Source organism: Pseudophryne corroboree, chromosome 1, assembly GCF_028390025.1.
Source record: "Pseudophryne corroboree isolate aPseCor3 chromosome 1, aPseCor3.hap2, whole genome shotgun sequence".
Taxonomy (NCBI): Eukaryota; Metazoa; Chordata; class Amphibia; order Anura; family Myobatrachidae; genus Pseudophryne; species Pseudophryne corroboree.
The window spans coordinates 525,298,729-525,322,541 of record NC_086444.1 but is presented as its reverse complement, the minus strand read 5'-3'; positions in this window follow the sequence as shown (position 1 = coordinate 525,322,541).

Genomic DNA, 23,813 nt, shown 5'->3' with positions numbered 1-23,813 from the left:
GGGGGAGTAGTGCGGGTTGAAAAGTTTTATAATAGGACAATGGAAAGCCGTCCGGGCCTGGGGCTTTGGATGGCTTCTGAGATTTGATGGCAAGGTCGATTTCTTCAGGAGTTATAGGTTTATCAAGATCCAAAGAGGTATTTGAGTTGATACAAGGTAGGTCAGAAGACGCTAAATAGTCCGAGGTCGTAGGATGGGTCGGAGTCAAAGAAGATGAGGTGTCAGGTAGATTGTAAAGCCGCTCATAGTAAGTCTTGAAAAGAGAATTAATAGTCGCTGGATTGCTACTGTCGTCCTTAATAGCCGGAATGGCGGTATGTGCCTTCCGGGCTCTCAGTCCGCTGGCCAATAGCGTATCAGCTTTGTTGCTTTTTTCATAGAATTTTTGTTTTAGCCAGCAAAGTGAGCGCTCAGTTTTTTTGACCAGTAAAGCGTTCAGAGCTGCCTTTGCAGACATGAGTTGTGTGAAGAGAGAGCATGAGGGCCGTTGTTTATACAAGGTTTCTAGGTTGTGAACCTCATCTGTGAGGGACGATATTTTCTGCTTGTGTTCCCTGTTCCTATGTGACGCGTAGCTGATAATGTGGCTTCTAATAACAGCCTTGTGAGCTTCCAAGACTAATGGGGTACAAGAGGAGTCAGTAATATTCAAGGAAAAATAGTCAGCGATAGCCAGACTAATTTTGTCTTGAAATTTAGGGATTTTCAAAAGTGTCTCGTTTAATCGCCAGTTGGGACAGGTTGTCGGAGTGTCGAGAAAGTCAAAGGTGGCTGTGATGATGGAATGGTCAGACCAGGGGTTGGTGATAATAGAAGAATCCGTTATGTGTTTAGAAACTAGCGTGCCGCAGAAAAAAAGATCGATTCGGGAGTATGATTGGTGTGGGATCGAGAAAAAGGTATAGTCCTTAGCTGATGGGTTAAGGGCCTGCCAGACATCAAAGAGGCCAGATTCGTGGATATGTTTATTTAAGGAGGAAGAGTCGCGTTGTGGGCGGGATGGGCCAGAAGATTTGTCTAGGTAGGTGTCTGGGATGGTGTTAAAGTCTCCCCCTAGTAATAACTAACCTTTTCTGACTTTAGTTAGCTCTGCGAAAAAAGAGTTAAAAAAGGAGGGTTGCCCAATGTTGGGGGCATAAACAGTGGCAATCGTGCATTCCAAATGTCCTAGCGTGCCCGTCAGAATGATATAGCGGCCATCGGTATCCGTGTGGGTCGAGTGTAGTGTAAATGGTATTTTAGAGTGAATCAGAATGGCTACCCCATTGTGTTTTGATTGGCTTGAGGAGTAAAAGGTCGTTTGGTAGCGTCTAGTGGACAGGGTCGGGTGCAACCGGGATTTAAAATGAGTTTCCTGAATAAACACTATTCCCGCTTTAAGAGTCTGGAGAGAGCGGAACAGGGATGAACGTTTCTGAGGGGTGTTGAGTCTCTTGGCGTTCAGAGATGCCAAGATTAGGGGCATTTTGGAAGGTGCCTAGGAGGAGAGATTGGGGAGAGAGATAAGAGGGACAGAGAGGAGGGGGAGAGGGGTTCCTTACCACCAGCAAGAAGGAACAGGCACAGCAAGTAGGAGTGGGGGAGTAACGGGTATCAATCGTACTCCCTCAACAGAGGGGAAAGGATGGGGAGGCGGACTAAGGACTAGAAGTCAACATAGTGAACTTGTGTAGTAGGCAAAGACAGTGGGGAAACATGTCCCTCCAGTGGTGGTCTGTGTGAAATGTACAACTATGGCCATGAGGGTGAAGAACCAGTGCATAAAGAACGTATAATAAAGTAAAAGAAAAAGTGTGCAGAGCCTAATATTAGTCATAGCATTAACAATATTACAATAACCTAAGCTACTAAGTTACTTAAAAATCCTATCTATACATCCTGAAATATAAACGTGGTTATAGTTTATGCATCAATAATAAATGAGCGACAGTAAGTGCCGTGAAAACAGAGACAGTAACATAAACTTAGCCTCGGATATATGACTAGCGAGGATATTGAAGTGGTACGAGGGAAAAAAGGGACAGATAATTAACAGCAGGCATTCAGTAATATCTAGGATGATGATCTGAAACAAAACAATCAATGCAGTAACTAGAACAGTATAACGAGAAAAGTGGTCACATGACCGCGGGTACGAGATTATTTAATCAGATCGAGAATTGGAAATCGGCCCAGGTGGGGGGTCAGAGTCCTCTAAGTGTGACAGAAAGTCCCCCCTGTCTCTTGGACTTTTGATAACGATAGTTTTACCGTTGTAGTCGACCAGCAGTTTAAAGGGAAATCCCCAGCGATATCGGATTCCACGTGTGCGGAGCGTGGAGGTTAATTCCCTAAATTCTCTCCTTTTAAGTATTGTCGAGGGAGCCAAATCTTGAAAGAACTGTAACCTGGAGTCCTCAAACATTATGTGCGGCTTGCCCCGAGTCAGGAGGAGAACCAGTTCTTTATCCTTAAAACTAAAAAAGCGCATGATAACGTCCCTAGGGGGATCGCCATCACAAGGTTTAGGTCGGAGGGCCCTGTGAGCCCTTTCCAGGGGTAGCTCCCGAGTGCCTATACTTGGCACAAGTGTAGATAATAACCTTTGGAGATATGTCTCGAGAGCCACTGGGAGAATAGATTCTGGGATATTGCGGATTCTGAGATTATTTCTCCTTTCACGATTTTCCAGGTCCTCGTTTTTGGCACGCAGCTCCGATATATCCTGGATGAGGTGGTCGACATTCCTGACCGTATCTGTGTGATCTTTTTGGAGAATGTCCTGTCTGGATTCCAATTTGGAGGTCCTAGAGGAAAGAGACGAAATATCTGATCTAATTGAAGTGACCACTCGGTCCAATTTGGACTCTAGTGACTCTTTAAAGTCCACTATAAGCGATTTCAGGGCCAGGATAACCTCTTTGGTCGATAGAGCAGATGAGGGGGATGGATCATCTCTATCTGATGAGGATAGACTAGGAGAAGGAGGGAAGGTTTGTCGCTCTTGTCGTTTTTAGTGAAATGTTGAGAGATATCCGTTCCTGCACGTTTTCTCATAGTCGTGTTGGACTTAGACATGATTGCACTTCAGCGAAAAGGTTAAGTAGAGAAGGGCAAATAAAGCACTGGAAAAGGAGACGATATTGAAGTAACCAGATAGCCAGAGAGAGAATCACTGTAGGGTTGAGTTATGGTGCGATCAGCGGGGCATGGAGGCGCAACCATGGGGCACTCTAGCGCCACCTCATGGGGAACCACTTCCCGCCAAGCAGTCGAGGCAAAGCTGCGAAACACGGGGGCCTCTGCAGGCGATGTGCAGTCGGTAGGTACAGGTCGCAGATGGGTAGAGGCAGTAATAGACATAAGATGGCCACCAACAGTTGGGGGTGCAGTCTCACACCTAGGCAGTATATGCTGGAATGCGGAGGACTGCCGCACTCTAGCAATCACCGCAGCAGGGGAGTCAGCAGGAGGCAGTGGCGTCTAGAATAGTCCCAGTGCTGCAGGCAGGTGCCAGGCGGGCCGAAGCAGCTGGACTGAGAGCCCCCAGGTAGGTGAAATCAAGGTGGCTGCTTCCAGGGGGTGGGTGGGTCACAATCCATGGGAACTCCAGTGCTTCCCAGCTCCGCGGGTCCGCTCGGAGCTAGCAACGGAGGTCAGGGAGGTAGAGAGGTATGGGGGGGCAGGAGTAAGGATTCAGATGATGGGAGTCAAAGCTGGGCAGCAGGTGCCGGGTGAGTGCCTGGTTGGGGTGTACTGGCCACACTGAGTTAGTAAGAAGCGTGCACCGGCAGTCATATGCTTTATTGACCTGCTGGGGTTCCTTTTTAGTGGGGGCCAATCTCACTTGCCGGTTTCCGTTGGATCCTCTGCAGTGCTTCTGAACGGCACTTGCAGGGCTGAGTACTGCGGGCCGGGGGGATCAGCATATATGGGGCACCGGGAGTGTCAGCCGGCCACCGTCGCACGCCCGCGAGTCTTACCTCCCGCTGCCGGGTCCCCCTGTCCACGATACGATCTCCCGTCAGGCAGCAGAGGGCAGGTGAGACGCTGGGTCCTTTGTCATACGAAGCCGCCGCTCCTTGTCTGCGCAGCTTGAAATCACCGCACCGGGAGACGTCTCAGGGGATGTCACAAGATGGCGGGAGTTAGCACGGGCCGGGGAGTTCAGTAGCCGCGGCAGCTGCAGAGAGCTGAGGCGGGAGAGAGAGAGGAAGGCACTTTCAATAGTAAGCGTAGCGGGAGTCGGGACGGGCACCGCCGGGTCTCGGAGGGGATCAGGAGGGCCGGCGGTATCCCGCGGTCCGTCGGCCGGGCAGGTCTGGAACTCTAGGTCCCGGTCTGTGCAGGGGGAGCAGGCCGCAACCCGCAGAGAGGGCTAGAGCCTCTCCCGGCTCCGCGAGCACTGTCCCCTGATAGGTGAGGCAAAGGGGGATTCAGGCACAAGGGTTTGGAGCGTGGCTGGGGGGAGTATGAGTGATTTTATCCACTGGTGAGCAGGAGCCACAAGAGACTACGTCCATTCTGAATGGCTGCTAGGCCACGCCCTGCTATACTTTATTTTGTTGTGTTGAACATTTTTCTGCAAAGTATTTTACTCTATCTGGAAAATATTGAATTTTAGTGCAACAAACTGTTTCTTGCAGACATGTAGTGCAGGGGGCCAACCAGTCAGAGGGAAAGAGCCAAAAAATGTCTGTAGTCAAGTCAAAAGATCCGGTATCATGCGCATAAGGCCACACCCCATTTTTGTGCGGCCGCCTTCGGTATGACGTTTGTAGGAGCTAACCATGTGTCACACCCCTGTTTTGAGTCACACTGAAACAATCTAGATCCACATGAAATACACGTAAACAGCCAGCCTCCCCCTTCACTCTATGCCTCTCAGCATACCACTTCTGTGGCTTTCAGCCTGCCCCCCTTCACTCTGTGCCCCACAGCCTCCCACCTTCACTCTGTGCCTCTCAGCCTCTTATCCTTCACTCTGTGTCTCTCAGCCTGCCCCCCTTCACTCTGTGCCTCCTGGTCTCTTATTAAAGTTCAGAGTGCCGCCTACATTGGTTTTGTGTATATATAAGATTTGTTGGTCAGTGGGGGCACCTGGCTCACTATGCTGGCGGTCCTCGCACTTGCAGGGACTACCAGGCAGCCCGCAGGCCCTCCCCCCCCCCCGACTGGCATTCAGGCAGCCTCACCCGCAGCCACACACACTGACTGCTGCGTACGCGACCGCGTTCTATATTTTCGTGGCAGCAGCTGCAATTATGCATTGAGCTCCGCCAAATATGCTATGTGATGTCATAACGTCACATCGTGCACGGAGCAGAACAGTGCTGGCGCCTCCCAAGCCTCCTCTGAACAATTGTCTGTCAGAGGAGGCAGGCTGACAGTGGAAGCAGCGCGGGAGTGGGTGCAGGAGCCACATCACAAAATGGAAAGAGCCACATGCGGCTTGAGAGCCACGGTTGGCCACCGCTGACGTGGTGCAATTTTAAATGGTGTTTTAATTACCTTTATTTTTGCTATGTTAAAGCAGCAATCCCACATAGGTTTACTTTTTCTTTAAATAGAAAGTAAAGTACATATTAAGTATATATCTGAGTAGTTTTTTAAGTCTATGTCTGAGCCGTTTTTCTTAGCTGTCTTTATTTCCTTTTCAAAATCTCTTTATAGACTAAGGCTGCCAATCACTTTCTCAGCATGTCATTTTAGGATTGAGGGAAGAGAAAGATGTGGAGGATTTTATAGATCTCCCTGAAATCAGAGTGCCTTCAAAAGCTTTTCTTTTCACTATATAATGTGCCATATGATTGTGGTTGTAGTGCTTGTAATGCAGTGCCTGCACTTGTACAGTGCTTGTTCTGTACTGTATTGAAGGCACTGCTTTAATGCTACTACCCCCATCACTGTGCAATCACATTACTTCTTCATTTACCCCTCAGCTGTGCTACTGAGCATGCGCTGATGGACATTGGCACTTGCACAAGCTGCAGACATGGGAGGGGGAAGAGGCACCACGGCAAGTTTTCCCTCTAGGCACTTGGTATGAACTTATGTCCCTGGTGTGCTTAGTGACAAGTCCTATTATCCTGTTGGAAGTAGCCATTAGTAGATAGACTGTGGCCATACAGACATGCACATGGTCAGCAACAATACTCAGATAGACTGTGGTAATCAATCAATGCTCAATTATAAAGGGGCCTCATGTGTGCCAACAAAACTTTCCCCACAGTATTACACCACCACTACCAGCCTGCAATGCTGACACAAGGCAGAATGGATCCATGCACTCATGATAATGCACACAAAACTCAACCTAACACAACTCATTACAAACAACAAGTGAACAATTGTCCTTCTATTATAAAATAACAGAACCTAAAACACAATGGACCTGATTCTGAGTTGGACACCATGTCGTCACTCGCAGCTGTGATTGAGATGCGGGGTCTCAGAAATGTCTTGAAAATGTGTTGGGCGTTCCTGGCTGGTGACTAGGAGGTGGCTAAGCATACACACAGAGATGGTCTGCCTTATAGCCATGTTATGAGGCAGGTGTAAAGGCCCATACACACTTGACGATGCACACATCGTCAACGACCGTCGTCAACGACTTCCCTTGAGCTTTTGAACTTCCCTTGAACAGCTGAGCAAACGACATGAGCATACACTACACAAACGACCAACGACCATTCAGCTTCCTAGCAGGACAGTGGATTTAAATAATAGCCTGGCAACAAAATCGTTGGTCGTTGGTCGTTGGTCCCATACACATTCAACGACGTCTATGGTCGGTAACGACCATAGTGCAAATTGAGCATACATGCTCCACAGATGAACGATGGACGTTAACGTCCCGCGGGGCCGCGCATCGTTGGTCGTTGGATGCATACACACTTGACGATATAATGAACGACGTCGTTGATGAGGGCTGAAATGAACGACGTCGTTCATTTTATCGTCAAGTGTGTATGGGCCTTAAGTATCCATGGTGCAACCAATGGCAGAGGTGCTAATAGTGTGCGCCTCAGTGCTTACACAGTCAAACACAAAGCTGTGCACCAGGGAAGTAGTGGTATTTGCATAAAGTTACAGAAGCTATACCGGCAAAAGACACACGGACACTAAGGTGTCTAACTCAGAATCAGATCCAATGTGAGTCACCCAAAAAATAGAAAAAGGCCAAAAACGAATACAAATCTTGGAAGAAATCTGAAAATATCCTCAGTATCTGTGTCTTTTTTTATTCTTTAAATCTTTATTTCCACAATAATATGATGCTCAAAAAGTAATGCACATAAATCCAACAGGGAAAATATAATCAGCATAAATAAGCAAAAATCAATTCCAAAACCATCACGAACTGATGGCGAAAGAAAACAGTGATAGCATACACTCAACACCTCCAGAAAAGTGTTGAAATATATAAGTATAGATATTACATAACAATCTGATGTAATGAATTACTATAAATCTCTTATTTGGACAATCAGACCTCCAGTTTTAGTGCCAGTCCTCTGCTTTGCATACTTCCCTTCTTTTTTTATAAAGCTTATATCATATGGTCTTCTCCCTTTTCTGCTGCAGACTATACATATTGAGGGGCTGTTACACTTCAGCGCGACCCTGCTGTCTGTTTCCATAGATGTAACCTTCAAAACGGATTACAGTACTTGTATGCAAATGTCAGCTACAGCGTTCCTCTTTTGTAGTTTCCAGCATCTGACTGTGCAAGCTCTGAGACGCCCACTTTCTCTGCCCCTACATGCAGTAACATCCGCAGTAGTTCTAAACACACCACCATCTGCGCACCATCACCACTTACATCTGCCCTCTTGCACTGACCAGGGCTGGCAAGGTCAGTGCTGGCAACAGAAATCTTGAGGACCAGTACATGGATATCTCTGGGGCCCCCCCTTGACCCCCGCACCCACACATCCCTCCCCTGGGAACGAGAGAGAAATGGTGTCAGGGTGAGAGAGAGAGAAGTGATAATGAGGGTTTCGGAGCGAGAGAGAGAGGGTTTCATGGAAAAAGAGGGAATAAGAGAAAGAGAGAGGGGAGAGAGAGGGTGTCAGACAGAAAGAGAGAGAGAGAGAGAGAGGAGCACGAGAAAGGGTGTCAGGGAGAAAGGGATAAGAGAGGGAGAGAGAGAGGGTTTCAGGGAAAGAAAGAGAGGGGGATAGAGAGAGAAAGTGTCACGGAGAGAGAGTCACAGAGAGAGTGTCAGTGAGAGAGACAGTGTCAGGGAGAGAGACAGTGCGAGGAAGAGAGTGTCAGTGAGACAGTCAGAGAGAGAGAGAGGAAGTGACTGTGTCAGGGGGAGTGTGAGAGAGACACCATCAGGGAGAGAGACCAATTGTCAGGGAGGGAGGGGAAGAGAGTGTGTCTCAGAGAGAGAGTGACAGACAGTCACAGAGGGAGGGAGAGAGAGGGAAAGACACCGTATCAGGGACAGAGAGAGAAAGATTGTCAGGAAGAGAAAGTGGGATAGAGAGAGACAGTGTCAGTGAGAGAGTGTAAAAGAGAGTGTGTCAGAGAGACAGTCAGGGAGAGATAGACTGTGCCAGGGAGAGAGACACAGTGTCAGAGAGAGACAGTGTCAGGGAGAGAGTGTCAGTGAGAGAGACAGTGTCAGGGAGAGTCAGAGAGAGAGACAGTGTCATGAAGAGTGTCAGAGAGACACCGTCAGGGATAGTGACCAAGTGTCAGGGAGAAAGGGGGAGAGAGTGTGTCAGAGAGAGTCTCAGAGAGAGAGAGGCAGAGTCACAGAGCGAGGGTGAGAGAAGGACAGAGACAGTATCAGGGATAGGAGAGAGTGTGTCGGAGAGACAGACAGTCTCAGGGAGAGAGGCAGTGTCATGGAGGGAGAGAGAGTGTCAGGGGCGGAGAGAGTGAGTCAGGGGGAGAGAGAGTGTGTCAGGGAGAGAGAGAGTGTGTCAGGGAGAGAGGAAACAGAGTGTTAGGCAGAGAGAGGGAGAGAGACTATCAGTGAGAGAGAGGAGAGAGTGTTAGGGAGAGAGAGGGGGAGAGACAGAGTAAGCTGGAGAGACATTACCTGACTACAGAACACGTCTCTCATGGGGCGGGCACTTCTCGGCATTAGGCTCTGCCCCATAAACACCCGCAAAATGCGGTACTTCTGATCTGCTGCTGGGAGCTGGCACTGGTAATCGGGAAGAGGGTGGTGTTGTTCCTGTGAACCTTGGGGCCCCTTAGGATCCGGTACGGGGGTACCCTTTGTACCCCCCTGTCACCGGGCCTGGCACTGACATGTATGCAACACTCCCATGACAGTCTCATGTTTTTTTTAATCCAGTTCAGACCACCCCCAAGTCACTTCCCAGGGACGCCCATCCCATTTCCACCACCTTACTGACAATGTGAGATTTAAATGCAACAGCACAGTTGTGCATACACTCAGGGTTACACATGCGCTGTGGTGGTTTCCAGGATTTTTTGTGCATGCACAATAGCAAATAATCGCTCATCTACGTGAACATCGGCATTACTGTACATGCAGTTTGCTCGCCCCTCTGAATGAGGCCTCCCTAGCTGCCATATTTATCATTTATTCCGTAGTCTCAGTCAGCCTGTCAATTTTGTTTTCAAAAGGTTACTTTGCAGGGGAACACAGCATGGTAGGAGATCCTGCTCATGCCAAGCTCCACTTTTTTGTTTTTGTTAAAACATTGGAGGTCATTCCGAGTTGTTCGCTCGCAAGGCGATTTTAGCAGAGTTGCTCACGCTAAGCCGCCGCCTACTGGGAGTGAATCTTAGCATCTTAAAATTGCGAACGAATTAATCGCAATATTGCGATTACACACCTCGTAGCAGTTTCTGAGTAGCTTCAGACTTACTCGGCATCTGCGATCATTTCACTGCTTGTCGTTCCTGGTTTGACGTCACAAACACACCCAGCGTTCGCCCAGACACTCCCCCGTTTCTCCAGCCACTCCTGCGTTTTTTCCGGAAACGGTAGCGTTTTTTCCCACACGCCCATAAAACGGCCTGTTTCCGCCCAGTAACACCCATTTCCTGTCAATCACATTACGATCGCCAGAACGATGAAAATGCTGTGAGTAAAATTCCTAAGTGCATAGCAAATTTACTTGGCGCAGTCGCAGTGCGGACATTGCGCATGCGCATTAAGCGGAAAATCGCTGCGATGCGAAGATTTTTACCGAGCGAACAACTCGGAATGACCCCCATTCTTTTTTACTTATGTTGTAGTAATGTGTAAAGATTGCCATGAGATAAATAGCCATTGTTATGCACAATATCTTTATACTGTATATATATATTATTATTTTTTTAAAGATCCAGAATTCAACACTGTAAAAGCGCTCACCTAAAACTTAATATTAAGATTGATTACAGTTGTAGTTATTGGTATGCACAAATACCTCCTACACCTCTATAAATTAATTTATATACAGAACACCACAGTGAGGAAAAGAGATTGCGAACTGACGGATGAGCAAATGTGACTAATGGTGATACAATCATTTCTTTCTAAAGGTAAGACAATTGTGTTTTATTTCCAGTAACCAAGTTTGACTTTTATTATTTTTTTCCATCTGCAGTTGGAGAGACAGACCCTGACACAGAAGCAGATGTGGCAAATTCAGGAATCCATGAAGATGGCAATCTAGATTGCCTGGATGCAGGTGTTGCTGATGTATTATAGAACTTTTTTAATGTGACATTTTAATCAATGCTTATATCGACCACTAACCTTGACCTCCAAAAATTATAGACAATTATAATGGTTTGTTTGTAAATATCAAACAAACCTACATACTGTATGCATTATTCTAACAGAGTATACTGTTTGACCAGCAAACTTTCTTTGTGCTAGGGAATAGGATTGCCACCTATCAAAAGCTGGTGAGTGGTGAGCACGGGTGTCAATTTTCAATGGAAAGTCAAAAACTTTCACACTTAACTCATTCCTACAGAGCACGCAGCATGGGCAAATCTCCATATGTTCATACATGAGAGTAACATGCTCATGATTAAGAGAGTGATCATCTCCACCTCTCAAGTCAAATTTTTTGGAAGTTTATTGATGGCAATCCTAAACCCAGAACAAGAACTGGTAGGTGCGTAGCGGATCCGAGCAAAAAGGTTAGTCCACATGCTGATTCCAAACCAGAGTAGGTTGTATGGAATATAACAGGATACACATGATAGAAGATAAACAGCAGTCAATGCTATAAGGCATCAATCTCTAATGGGCTAAGTACTGCACAGCCATACAGCACGGTGACATCTCCAATAACACAGTCAGAGGCTTGGGCATATGCAGAACTTTTATAGAACCAAGTAAACAACATGCGCCTGCAATCTAATTAGCATGATTTGTCTGGTGACTCAGACATGTGATGTTTTCTCTTACATCCTAGAGGATGCTGGGGTCCACATTAGTACCATGGGGTATAGATGGGTCCACTATGAGCCACTGGCACTTTAAGAGTTTGAGAGAGTGGGCTGGCTCCTCCCACTATGCCCCTCCTACCAGACTCAGTTTAGAAAATGTGCCCGGAGGAGCCGGTCACAGCTAGGGGAGCTCTCCAGAGTTTCTCTAGTGAAAGTTTTTTTTAGAGTTTATTGTTTTACAGGGAGGCTGTTGGCAACAGCCTCCCTGCTTCGTGGGACTTAGAGGGGGAGTAGTGTCCTACCCTATGAGGTGAGAGCCACTATCTCCGCTGACAGGACACTGAGCTCCTGAGGGGATAAATCGTTAGCCACCCCCAGGCGACCGCTCACCCCAGCAGCATGCCGCCACCCCCTAACAGAGCCAGAAGATGTTTGTGGCAAGTGAGTCAATAGCCCCCCTATCAAGCGGGGAGCCAGTGTGAAGATGGCGGCAACAGGGTAGGGAGCGTGGCACTAACTGCGCTCCGGGGCTCAGCGGTACATAGTGCGGCACTGTGAGGGGCGACCTGAGACAGCGCCTATACCAGTGGTTCCCAAACTGTGTGCCTAGGCACCCTGGGGTGCCTCGGGACACTTGTAGGGGTGCCTTGGATTGGGGGTCCAGGACTAATTAAAATTATTTATGGTCAATATAATAGGCAAAACCAGCGCTGATTGCTGCTAATCATAAAATATGTGGACAAATAGAAGCAAATCCTGTCCCTCACCACATAATTTAATTTATGGATGACACATAAACACAATTTACTTTATTTAATATTTCTTTCTAAATGTCTCAATAAGAAGCTTTTGTCCAGGAGGTGCTGTGAAAAAAACTCTGATGCTCTAGGGTGCCGTGATTCCAAAAAGTTTGGGAAACACTGGCCTATACCCTAAACTGGTCAGCAAGCCTGTCATGGTCCCCAGATCGCTGCCAGCAGAAATCCTCAGGCCAGTATAATACAATGAAGAGCGGGAAGCAGTGCCATGTTCAGGGGGCGGAGCTTCTCCTCAGAGCGGACCCAGCAGCATTCAGCGCCATTTTCCTGCCTGCAGTTCCTGTGTAACAGATGCTGACAGGGAGAGCTGTCCCCCGAAGCAACTCCAGCTATCCTGTGCGGTACCAGGGGGCTGTAGAAGGGGGGGGGTAGGCTGTGTAAAGTCTGTGTAGTCTATTAAGGTACACAGACAGCGCTGGTAGTTTCATTAGTTCTACCTTAAAAAACGCGTGTGTGGGTTGGCTCCAATCTCTGTGTCTCTCTGTGGCATACTGTGTGTGTGTGTGTGTTTACTATCTCACATAACCATGTCTAGGGACTCTGTCATATGGTGCAGAAGATGTTCTTTCTCAGGAGGGATCCATTCCATGTACACAGGATTGTAATGCTTTGTCTCAGATCCCTATTGTTGAACCTGAGTGGTTAACTTCTATCAAAGGAATGATCTCTCAGATCTCTACTAGGGTAGCTAATACTGAGACTGAAACTCAGGTGTTGAAGAAGTCTATGGCAGTTTGGTCAGGCTCTGACCCTATTCCTGCAAAATCCCCTAGCATGTTCCCACAGAAATGTGCACTTGCCCAAATTAGGCAAGATGACATGGATACTGATTCTGATTCTACAGACGGTGATGGGGACGTGCTGAGGGGGGAGGCATCACTTGCAAAGGGGGTGCAGCTCATGATTGAGGCCATTAGAGATGTGTTAAACATTGATGACACTACACCTGAGCAGGTTGAGGAGGCTTACTTCACTGATAATAAGAAAGCCCCGCTAACCTTTCCCGCGTCTAAAGAATTAAACGCTATATTTGAAAAATCCTGGGAAAACCCGGAGAAAAAATTCCAGATCCCAAAAAGAGTTCTGGTTGCTCTTCCCTTCCCTGAGGAAGATAGGAAAAAATGGGAAACCCACCAATTGTTGACGCATCTGTCTCCAGGTGGTTTTTCCTGTCCCTGGTTCTACTGCGTTGAAAGAACCAGCTGATCGTAAGATTGACACTACGCTCAAATCCATATACACTGCTTCAGGAGTGGCCTTAAGGCCCACTATTGCCTGTGCATGGATTTCTAAAGCCATAGTAAAGTGGTCAGGCACATTACTAGAGGATTTGGATACAATGGATAGAAGTGACATTGAATTGTTTTTACGTAACATACAGGATTCTGTGGGGTACATGGTGGAATCTATGAAAGACCTGGGTACGCTGACTGCACGGATATCCTCCATGTCGGTACCAGCTCGCAGGGGACTCTGGCTACGCCAATGGTCTGCAGATGTGGAATCCAGGAGAAGTGTGGAGAACCTACCCTACACAGGTCAGGCTCTATTTGGGGAAGCGTTGGATGCGTGGATTTCTACGGCAACCGCGGGTAAGTCACCTTTCCTTCCCTCTGCTACTCCCTCTATGAAGAAACCATTTTCTTCAGCTGTGCAGCAGTCCTTTCGGACCGCTAAGACAAAAAAGCCCAAGCCTTCTACCACTTTCTTTAGAGATGGTCGGGCAAAATCCAAAAAGCCTGCACCTGCTCTGATTCCTCAAAATCCTCAGCATGATGGTGGGCCTCAAAGCCTGGAGGACGGGCTGGTGGATGCGAGACTCAGACGTTTCAGCCACGTCTGGGTGTCATCCGGCCTGGATCCCTTGGTACAGGATATTGTGTCCCAGGGGTACAGACTGGAGTTTCAAGAAATCCTGCCTCACCGATTCTTCAAATCAGGCTTGCCAGCTTTGCTGACAGACAGGGCTATCCTATGGGAAGCCATCCTAAAATTGGAAAAATCACAGGTCATTGTCCCAGTTCCACCTCATATGCAAAACAAGGGTTATTATTCAAACCTTTTCGTGCTACCGAAACCGGATGGTTCGGTCAGACCAATGTTGATCTTTGCACAACAGAAAAAATATATAGAGACTGAGACTTAACTAGCGCTTCTTATTCTTGCTGGTGCTTATTCACAGGCTTCCATCGTTCATATTGAAGTATCATATAAATATAAATATAAAGTGCATATAGTGAAATACCATTTTAATTGCATACATATATGACACACATCTTTAAAATATAAAGGTCAGATATTGCACAGATCACTGCAAGCAGCAAAGGAATGACAAACTAATTACCAGATCATTCAGAACTGTTGTTAGGCAGTTCTAAAAGCGCATGGGAGATGGTGTAGGGATTTCCGGATAATCCCATCATACACACGTTAGATCTTACTGGATACTGGTCCTTAAGTCCGTCCTAGGGCTTGTCAGAAGGTAACCAACGCGTTTCCACCACGAGCTGGGGTCTTTGTCAAGGTTCAAAAAGTCTGAATGCATTCAGACTTTTTGAACCTTCTGACAAGCCCTAGGACGGACTTAAGGACCAGTATCCAGTAAGATCTAACGTGTGTATGGTGGGATTATCCGGAAATCCTTACACCATCTCCCATGCGCTTTTAGAACTGCCTAACAACAGTTCTGAATAGTTTGTCATTCCTTTGCTGCTTGCAGTCATCTGTGCAATATCTGACCTTTATATTTTAAAGATGTGTGTCATATATGTATGCAATTAAAACGGTATTTCACTATATGCACTTTATATTTATATGATACTTCAATATGAACGATGGAAGCCTGTGAATAAGCACCAGCAAGAATAAGAAGCGCTAGTTAAGTCTCAGTCTCTATATATTTTTTCTGTTGTGCACTGTGTTGGTGAGGGGTGAAGGAAACCTCTAGGAGGCTTTGAGACTATACTAGCTGCTAAAATATTGCGCACAAACTGTTCTCAAATTTTCTTAGTATCACAATGTTGATCTTTAAATCATTGAACCCTTACCTGAGGGTGTTCAAATTCAAAATGGAGTCTCTCAGAGCAGTGGTTTCATGTCTGGAGTAGGGGGAGTTTCTGGTATCCATGGATATCAAGGATACGTACCTCCACATTCCGATTTGGCTGCCTCACCAGGCTTATCTCAGATTTGCACTGTTAGACAGTCACTATCAATTCCAGGCACTTCCATTTGGCCTCTCCACAGCACCGAGGGTGTTCACCAAGGTGATGGCAGAGATGAGGGTTTTCCTCCGCAAACAGGGGGTGAACATAATCCCATATCTGGACGATCTGCTGATAAAGGCATCATCCAGGGAGAGGTTGTTGCAGTCCATTGTTCTCACGACTCATCTGCTCAGGGAACATGGTTGGATCCTGAATCTTCCAAAATCACATTTGGAGCCGACCAGGAGGTTGTCTTTTCTGGGAATGATCCTTGGCACAGAAGTGCAGAGGGTGTTTCTTCCGGAGGAGAAAGCGTTGGTGATACAAACAATGGTCCGGGATGTCCTGAAGCCAGCCCGGGTTTTGGTTCATCAGTGCATTCGCCTTCTGGGGAAGATGGTGGCCTCTTACGAGGCTCTACAGTATGGAAGGTTTCATGCTCGGCCCTTCCAACTGTATCTCCTGGACAAGTGGTCGGGATCTCATCTACACATGCACCAGAGAATACGTCTGTCGCCAAAAGCCAGGATTTCACTCCTCTGGTGGCTACAACTACCTTACCTACTGGAGGGCCGCAGGTTCGGGATTCAGGACTGGATCCTTCTAACCACAGATGCAAGTCTCCGGGGCTGGGGCGCAGTCACTCAGGGGGAAACCTTCCAAGGAAGGTGGTCAAGCCTGGAATCCAGCCTACCAATCAACATTCTGGAACTAAGAGCCATCTAGAACGGTCTTTTCCAAGTGGCCAATCTTCTGCGAGATCGAGCCATTCAAGTGCAGTCGGACAATGTAAAGACAGTGGCTTACATAAACCGACAGGGCGGAACGAAGAGCATAGTTGCAATGTCAGAGGTAACAAGAATCATCCTCTGGGCAGAAAAACACGCATTGGCGCTGTCAGCAATCTTCATTCCGATAGTAGACAACTGGGAAGCTGACTTCCTCAGCAGACACGATCTCCATCCAGGAGAGTGGGGACTCCATCTGGAGGTGTTCATGGAGGTAACAGATCTTTGGGGTGTACCTCAAATAGACATGATGGCCTCTCCTCTCAACAAGAAGCTTCAGCAGTATTGTTCCAGGTCGAGGGACCCGCAAGCAGTGGCGGTGAACGCCCTAGTGACTCCGTCGGTGTTCCAGTCGGTATACATGTTTCCTCCACTTACACTCATTTCAAGAGATCTAAAACTCATAAGGAGAACAAGAGTTCAGGCAATCCTCATTGCTCCGGACTGGCCAAGAAGGGCTTGGTACATGGATCTTCTGGATCTACTGCTAGAAGAACCGAGGCCTCTTCCTCTTCGGGAGGACCTGCTACAGCAGGGGCCACTCGCTTATCAAGACTTACCATGGCTACGTTTGATGGCATGGAGGTTGAACGCCAGATATTAGCTCGAAGGGCATTCCGAACAAGGTTATTCCTACCCTGATACAGGGTAGGAAAGGAGTAACGTCTAAACATTACCATCGTATTTGGAAAAAATATGTATCTTTGTGTGAGTCAAAGAAGTTTCCTAAGGTGGAGTTTCAACTGGGACGGTTTCTCCTCTTCCTGCAAGCAGATGTGGATATGGACCTGAGGTTGGGATCCGTTAAGGTCCAGATTTCGGCCCTATCCATTTTCTTCCAGAAACAGTTGGCTTCCCTCCTGGAGGTTCAGACTTTTTGAAAGGGGTTCTGCACATCCAGCCTCCCTTTGTGTCATCTACGGCACCATGGGATCTTAACGTGGTGCTGCAGTTCCTCCAATCGGATTGGTTCGAGCCTCTACAGGAGGTTGAGGTCAAGTTTCTCACGTGAAAGGTTGTCACTTTGGCCTTAGCTTCTGCTAGACACGTGTAGGAGTTGGGAGTTTTGTCTTTTTTAAAAGTCCCTACTTGATCTTCCATGAAGATAGAGCTGAGCTCCGAACACGTCAGCAGTTTCTTCCAAAGGTTGTGTCGGCTTTTCATATCAATTAACCTATTGTGGTGCCAGTTGCTACTGACTCTTCAATTCCATCAAAGTCCTTGGATGTTGTAAGGGCACTGAAAATTTATGTGAAGAGAACTGTTCATCACAGAAAATCGGACTCTGTTTGTCCTGTATGATCCCAAGAAACTTGGGTGTTCTGCTTCTAAGCAGACTATCTCTCGCTGGATCAGGTCACTGCAGGATTGCCGTTTCCAAAATCTGTTAAGGCCCACTCTATCGTAAAGTGGGTTCCCGGGGTGTCACGGCTTGACAGCTTTGCCGAGCGGCTACTTGGTCTGGATCGAACACGTTTGCTAAGTTCTACAAGTTCGATACTTTGGCCTCTGAGGACCTAAAATCCCGATCTGGGAGCTTTGGTACATCCCCATGGTACTAATGTGGACCCTAGTATCCTCTAGGATGTAAGAGACAATAGGATTTTAATTACCTACCGGTAAATCCTTTTCTCGTAGTCCGTAGAGGATGCTGGGCGCCTGCCCAGCGCTTCGTGATCCTGCAGTGGTTACTTGTTCAGTACTGCTTAGTTCTCGGTTTAGTACTGTTTTGTTACTTGGTTAAGTAATATTGTTCAGCCGTTGTTTTCAAGCTAGTTAGCTTGGCTTGCCTTGTATATGTGAGGTGGTGTGAATCTCACCACTCTCTGTGTAAAATCCTTCTCACGAAGTTGTCCGTCTCCTCGGGCACAGTTTCTAGACTGAGTGTGGTAGGAGGGGCATAGAGGGAGGAGCCAGCCCACACTCTCAAAGTGCCAGTGGCTCCTAGTGGACCCGTCTATACCCCATGGTACTAATGTGCACCCCAGCATCCTCTACAGACTACGAGAAAATAATTTACCAGTAGGTAATTAAAATCCTATTTTTGTGGCTAATCAGTCATGCAGAATAGCACAGATGTGATGTTTTTGTGGCTGATGAGTCATGCACACTAACACTCAGTTAAGAGACAGCTTGTAGCATTTAACCATTTAACTATATGTTAACACCACCCTCACTTAAAGATGTCTCTTGTTACGAGTTCTAAATTCTCAAACTTTCTCAATACTTCCTATAACAAAACATAACATACTGTAAGCATAAAGCAATAACAATACATCAAAAATCATCACATTTCCGTTCAAATTTTCCACAAACTTTAATCAGTGCTTGTGATGTAAGTCCTTTAGTATGTATTTCAGCAATATTTTGCTCACTCATGATACTGTTCACTGTAATTAACTCATTCTCAACAAGTTCTCTATTGAAATGATGTTGGATAGTGATGTGCTTTGATCTGCCATGGTGCTTTGTACTAGCAGACACATTTATAGCACATTTGTTGTCACATAGGATGTTGAGAGCTTCTTTAGGGTTTAAAACTTATAGTTGAGTTAAAGTACTTTTAACCCAAAGTGTCGCTTTTGCTGTTTCAGTCAAGGCCATATTCTGCTTCTGTTAAAGATAAACCAACTGTTGTTTCTTACTTGACCAACTATAACTGTGCCTCATAATTCAACAAGATAGCCAGCATAACAACGTCTTCATCTGCTCCCCAATCTACATTGCAGAATATTTAAAATTTAAGGGCATATTTATCAACAATTTTTTTAGGAACATAATGTGAAAAAAGTGTTTTTTTTGCACCCTTTTCACATTGTTTTATTTGCCCTTAAATGTATTAAAGGGCTTTTGGAACAGTTCTCCACAAAAACTGCTCCAGACCCTTTAATTCACATTCTTGTCGTAACCAGATCACATTTCCCATTCTTATAATGGGAAAAGCAATATGGCCAAATTTACGGAAAAAAAGATATGAAAAAATACCGGAGGCAGCCCTGTGATAATCTAAGCAGTCTCGGACTGGCCCACAGGGGTACAGGGGAAACCACCGGTAGGCCCCACTGCCTGGCGGGCCCTCCTCCTCCAGGGATCAGGTTCTAGACTGTGCACTTGAATTATATATTATACATATGTTACCTTGTACTGCACAGGATTATGATGTATTCTCTACAGTACATTGCTGTCATTAATCTGGCACATTATCATGCATGCACTAACATTAATTACTATATAAATTATCAAGGAGTCCAGACCAGGTACTCTATAATGGTTAGCCAAACCTCTGTGGTGGCTGGCCACACCCCCTTTGGAGGCTGGCCACACCTCTTATCACGGCCCCTACCACTGCATACTCCCGGTGGGCCCTTCATGCTCCAGTCCGACACTGAATCTAAGACACCCACTGAGACAGCATTATCCACAGTTTGCCTCCGGTTTCTGTCTCCGTTCTCTGCTCTGACAGGCAAAGCAGAGCCAGGAGCTCATTCCAGTGATCAGCCATGTGTGTCTAATAAGAACGGAGGCTGATCACCTTGTAAAAAAAAAAAAGTGTTTAAAAAAATATACTTACATCCCCCTGGTGATTGGAGCTTCGGTGCGCTCCTCCGTGACTACGGTCATGTGAATGCCGGATTCCTGCACTGTGACCCCAGTCTGCTGTAAACCAGCATTTACAGCAGTTTATAGCATCAGATGACGGGTTACAGTGCAGGAAGCCGGAGTTCACATGACTTGAACTGGAGGAGAGCTTTCTCGCAAGCTCTGTCACTGCATGCAATTATTGATACATCCATGCAATGTAATCAATAATCGCATTGAGGATTGAGCTGATCTTATCACTTCACAGCCGCATTGTCAGATGTTGATTTTGATAAATCGATCCCATAGTCTTAAGTTTTGTGGGCATATTTATTGATATTATTTTTACTAAAATAACGTGAAAAGGGTGTGCTAATGGCCAACTGGATGATAATTTCTTTTTGAGAATTTCTTTTTGTGTGGAACTACAAGTCTTAGCATTGTAGCACCTCTCATTATGTTTGGAATTAGGGTGTGCTGTCTAGCCTCCATCCCCACCAAACACACACATTTACAAAAATATTTATTATTTATTTACATTTCTGTAGCACCCCTGCTGCAGCTGATCTCTGCACTTGCAGAGATCAGCCAAATGCTCAAGAGGGAACAAATAGGGTAATTCAGACCTGATCGCTAGGCTGCGTTTTCGTACAGCGAGCGATCAGGTCTAAACTGCGCATGCGATTGCACCGCAATGCACAGGCGCGTCGCACAGGTACACAGCGGATTGCCGCTCAGCGATGGGTTTGTGCGAAGGATCCATTCGCACGGGCGTTCGCGAGGAGACTGACAGGAAGAAGGCATTTGTGGGTGGCAACTGACCGTTTTCTGGGAGTGGTTGGAAAAACGCAGGCGTGTCCAAGCGTTTGAAGGGAAGGTTCCTGGCGTCAATTCCGGTCCCGAACAGGCTGATGTGATCGCAGCAGCTGAGTAAATTCTGGGCTGCACAGAGACTACACAAGATCTGTTTGTACAGCTCTGCTACACATGCGTTCACACACTTGCACAGCTAAAATATACTCCCCTGTGGGCAGCGACTATTTGACTGCAGCAGTGCAAAAATTGCCTGCTAGCGATCAGGTCTGAATTAGGCCCAAATTTCCCTTCCTTGCACTATTGTCCTTGGCACATGTGCTGCAGAATGCCATTCCATTCAAACAGCATTCTAGGGCTCAATTCCTGTAGTGATGTCGGTGGTCATGGTCTGCTGCTTCACTGCCTGAGGGCCAGAGAGTCAGAGGAGCTCCGTTTTGCACATTTGTAGAGCATATCTCTTCTATAAAATCCAATCATGGAGCGGTATGGCGCAGTCAATTGAAATACGACTGTGTCAGCTAAAGCCCAGCTGGATGCAGTCGCATCATATGGAATCATGCCAGTTAAGTGGTTAATAATAGTATTTCTGTTGGCAACCATATTACTTATTACTTACCCAACAAACGTTTATTGCACAAAAATTGTATGTAGCGATGATCTTACAGAGCTCCACAGGTATGTGTTGGCGAGTAAGCAACTGAGGGGTCTATTTATTAGGCCTTGGGGAGAGATAAAGTACCAGCCAATCAGCTCCTGTTATGTTACGGGCTGTGTTTGAAAAACGACAGAGGCTGCTTGGTTTGTACTTTATCTCTCTCCATTTTTTCACTCTCCAAGGCTTAGTAAATAGACCGCTGAGTCAATCCGGTAAGTGTGAAATTTAAATCCGGTTCATGGTCAGGGTGGAAACTAGAGATGTGCGGCTGGTACTTTTCGTGTTTTGGTTCTAAATCCACTTTTGTGTTTTGGTTTTGGTTTGGTTTTGCCAAAACCACCCTTTCGTGTTTTGGTTTTGGATCTGCATGATTTTAAATAAAAACAGCTAAAATCACAGAATTTGGGGGTCATTTTGCTCCTACGGTATTATTAACCTCAATAACATTCATTTCCAGTCTATTCTGAACACCTCGCAATATTGTTTTTAGGCCTAAAAGTTGCACCGAGGTGACTGTATGACCAAGCTAAGTGACACAAGTGTGCGGCACAAACACCTGGCCCATCTAGGAGTGGCACTGCAGTGTCACACATGATGGCACTTTTCAAAAACTAGGTCCCAAACAGCACCTCATGCAAAGATGTAGAAGAGGTGCAATGAGGTAGCTCTATGACTAAGCCAAGCGACACAAACAATTCCCACTGGAATTATACATCCAAATCATTGGAATTATATGTCCAAATCACTGGAAATATGCGTCCAAATCACTGGAATTAAATAGAAAAATCAATGGAATTAAATGGCAAAATCACTGGAATTATACTGCAAAATCACTGTAATTATACGTCCAAATCACTGTAATTATATGTACAAATCACTGGAATTATACGTCCAAATCACTGGAATTATACGTCCAAATCACTGGAATTATACGTCCAAACCACTGGAATTAAATGGCAAAATCACTGCAATTATACTGCAAAATCACTGGAATTATACTGCAAAATCACTGTAATTATACGTCCAAATCACTGAACTGAAATGGCAGTACCACTGGAAATATACGGAAGTGTCAAACAGGATGGCACTTTAAAAAAATAGTCCCCAAACAGCACATTATGCCAAGAAGTAAAGAGGGCAATGCAGTGGTGTAACTAGAAATTTTTCTCCCCCAAGCCAAAAAAATCTTCGCCGCCCCCCCCCCCCATCCCCCACAATTGGCACTACTGAAGGGACAAATATGTGTGCGCTGTAAAAAGGGGTGTGGCTTAATTGAAATGGGTGTGGCTTCGCATAAAGGGGCGTGGCATTGCAGGAAAAGACTACCTTGTACCCCAGTTTTGCAACCTGCACGCCCAGACGTTAGCCACCACAGGAAAGAAAAATAATCCTGATTCATGCCCCTTACATTATTTGTCATTTTTCCTCCTTATAGTAATGCCCAGTATACATTATGCCACATACTGCAATTGCCCTAAGACATTATGCCACACACAGTAATGCACATGACACAATATGCACACACCATAATGCCCCCGACACATTATGCCACACACCATAATGCCTGTGACACATTATGACAGGAATCGCAATGTCCGTGATACATTATGCCACACACTGCAATGCCCCTGATACATTATAGCACATACAATGCCTGTGACACATTATGACACACACTGCAATGACCCTGAGACATTATACCACATACCACAATGCCCGTGATATAGTATACAACACACCGTAATGCCTGACACATTATGACACACACCGCAATGTCCATGATACATTATGCCACACACTGCAATGACCCTGAGACATTATACCACATATCTCAATGCCCGTGATATAGTATACCATACACCGTAATGCCTGTGACACATACCGCAATGCCCGTTATACCCTATGCCACACATCGCAATGCCCGTTATACATTATGCCACACTGCAATGACCCTGAGACATTATACCACATACCACAATGCCCATGATATAGTATGCCACACACTGTAACGCCTGTGACACATTATGACACACACCGCAATGTCCGTGATACATTATGCCACACACTGCAATGCCCATTACACATTAAGTCCTACAGTAACGCTTCTAATTACTTTTAAATTACCTGCTCGTTGCCAGGGGTTTCATGCTCTTGGTTCCATGCACGGTGCCAGGGGTTTTCATGCTCAGGGTGTCATGCTCGTTGCCAGGGGCTTCATGCACTGGGTGTCATGCTCGTTGCCAGGGGTTTCATGCACTGGGTGTCATGCACGTTGCCAGGGGTTTTCATGCTCAGGGTGTCATGCTCGTTGCCAGGGGTTTCATGCACTGGGTGTCATACTCGTTGCTAGGGGGTAGTGCTTGTTGCTAGGGCTGTGCTCCCAGTGCCACATATGTCCCCAGTGCCAGATATTTCCCCACGGCGCCAGGTACTCACATGCCCCCAGTACCAAATATAGCCCCCTCCATGTGGCAGGTACACATATACCCCCCCCAGTGCCATATATGCCCCCAGTGCCAGATATTCCCCCACAGTGCCAGGTACTCGCATGCCCCCAGTGCCAAATATAGTCCCCCCATGTGCCAGGTAC